The sequence below is a fragment of the Larimichthys crocea genome, chromosome I (genome assembly GCF_000972845.2).
Source record: "Larimichthys crocea isolate SSNF chromosome I, L_crocea_2.0, whole genome shotgun sequence".
NCBI lineage: Eukaryota > Metazoa > Chordata > Actinopteri > Sciaenidae > Larimichthys > Larimichthys crocea.
Window position 1 is genome coordinate 31828109 of NC_040011.1, and position 2579 is coordinate 31830687.

At 45.1% G+C, this 2579-nt stretch overlaps 1 long non-coding RNA gene across 1 annotated transcript; it reads right to left on the minus strand.

Moving 5' to 3' along the window:
* Positions 1 to 410: 410 nt before the first annotated feature.
* Positions 411 to 1464, minus strand: LOC113746446 (uncharacterized). The gene is made up of 3 exons (XR_003462886.1): positions 1176 to 1464; positions 833 to 982; positions 411 to 609 (listed from the first exon to the last, which is right to left on the minus strand). It is a non-coding gene; the product is annotated as an uncharacterized LOC113746446 (long non-coding RNA).
* Between the last annotated feature and the right edge of the window lie 1115 nt (positions 1465 to 2579).

The window sequence follows — 2579 nt, forward strand, 5'->3', positions numbered from 1 at the left end:
CAGGAGAGGGGCTTTGCAACAACGCAGACTTGTCACATGGGTAGTTGGAGTATTCTCATGCAAGCAAAGCAGTGTGAGAAGTTCTCTTACTGAGGGAATTATTCACATTTTGTGCATCTAAATACACAGAAGGTGTTTGTTTGATAGCTTTTTGTTTTTGCTTGTGCCTGTATGTATTCAAACACTCACATGAGCAAAGTATGTAGACACCTGAACATTAGGCCCATATGCTGGAACCCAGAGATTGAACCATCAGATCTTCTAGCACCACAGTGCATCCATCATTTTAAAATCTTTCCCAGAGTATCAACAGATAGTAGTTGTAGATAGTTTAAGTGGTCATCAATAACTACAACCGGAAAGATGTTTAGAGTCGATTTTTTTTATAAAAATGGCTCTTCCCACAAAAGGTAATGAGCTGCATTTATTGTGCACCTTTCTACTCTCAGACTGCTCATCAGTTTATGGGATGCTAACCATTCACATGCATCTTCGCAATTTGTTGTTCAGTATCTTGCCTGAGCCGGAGGACGCTTCCCCATCCCAGGGTTTACAGTAGCTGTGTTTAAAAGCTGTCAGATTGTGCTGTGAGGGAGATCCTGACCCACCCTGCAGAGTGGAAAGAGACAAAGACATTGTGAGTTCTAGTGTTTTCACATCACATCACATCACATCACATCACATCACATCATCATCAGTCAATCAATGCATCAAACTACAAACTAACGTTACAGTGACAAAGCATGGAGCTGCTACGTAAACACAACACTGTGTTTTATTGCTGTTGGTCAGATTATATTAACTTTACAAAAAAAGTTTAGAATACACATACCTCAGCCACTGCTCTTTGGCTGTTAGGCCTCACCCTCCTCCTACTCCTCCTCCTGCTCGGGTGTTGCTGCATCCCCCAGCAGCTGATCTCTTCACCTGGCCACTTTGAAAGGCCTGTTCCTCCTCCTGGTCTCCTGCTCCTCCTCCTGGTCTGTGGAGAGGAAAAACGTGTTGCCTCCCCATGGGACTAAACTTTGACCATACATTAGCTTATTAGCTTTGCCTTGCTAATATTAGCTTTTATTAGCATGCTGACCAGCTTGCTAAGTCTAGCATTCAGGGTCACTCGTTGTTGTGATGAACAACACCATCACACATCACCATGAGTAAACAGAGGGGCTTACCCGGCTCTCATTGCCCAGATGGAGGCTGTTTTCTTTGGACAGTTCACTGAAGAGTCGACAGGGAGGACTGACCAGGTCACGATGACTGTAACACTTTTTCTCATGTAGCTGTACTGTTGTTTCTAATATGATGATTACAGATGCAACATATTAGGTATCAAATTAAATTTGTTGATTGAGGAGGAGTCTACTGGAGTCTACAGGATTAAGTACTTATTTTTTTCTTTAAAGATATTTTTTTGGCCTTTTCAAGCTTTATTTTGACAGAGACAGCTGAAGAGTGACAGGAATGTGGGGAGAGAGAGATTGGGGATGACATGCAGGAAAGAGCCACAGGTCGGATTCAAACCCTGGGCTTCCACAGCAAGGACTGAGCCTTTGCACATGGGGTGGCTGCTCTACCAACTGAACTGAACACCGGCCCCAGGGTTAAATACTTAATATGATCAGCAGTTCCACATCAAACATACAAGAATTGTGGCATTATTGCATTTGTAGCCTAAAAAAACAATGCTATTTATAAAAGGTGTGTGCGTGGATATTGTCCTCTCTCACTCACTTATTCTCAGCCACCCCCCTTCCTTCCTCCCCTCATGTCATTTAACTCTCTTTTTTATAATGGCTGCTCATTTTTCATTTACAACCCCCACCCCTCCTCCTCCCACCCTCGCTCCAGTCTCACCATCCTTCTTCTTCTCTCCCGTCTTACCTCCGTTTCTGGCTGAGCCATCAAGCCTGCCGCGTCAGCAGAATCAACAATGGTGGGGGCCATTTTGCACTAGGTCCCATGCATCGCTAATCAGCCTCTCATTCAGCGTGGACGCGATTAGGCAGCAGGTACACGGAGCCCTTCTTTGTGGTGGTGTAAATCAAGGTCCCTGCCTAAAACGCCACAAATTACCAGCAGAGTGGTCCATCTGGTGAATCCCGAGAGCGGGGTTACACTGTAGTACCTCGACATGTTCTGAACTCACAGGCGCATTTGCTTAGGAAAAACACTCAGCACATGGGCACAGCCGTGCTCCACACTTGCAGTCGATGTTTGGTCAATAGAAGCTCATAACGGTGGACAGTTATGAGTCTGTAAAATATATGATGGCCTCTCTCTTCGCTCTTCAAGGCATGTTGAGAGAATGCAGTTATAAATAGGAACAATATAAAGGGGTCGTGTCACAGCAGGTTTATTAATCCATCCAAGGATGCCAGTGGGCTTTTGTTCCTGTTGCTTTCTTGGTGTACACTCGCCATAGTGACATTTATCCTACACAGAAAAAAACAACAGAGAGAATACCTCCGCTGCCCTCACCGAGCACCACCACCACCTTCAGGTCACGCTTCCACCCTCAGTCTCACTTAAATGTCAGCCACCCTCTCTCTTTGCGTCTGTCTGTCTGTCTGCCTTTG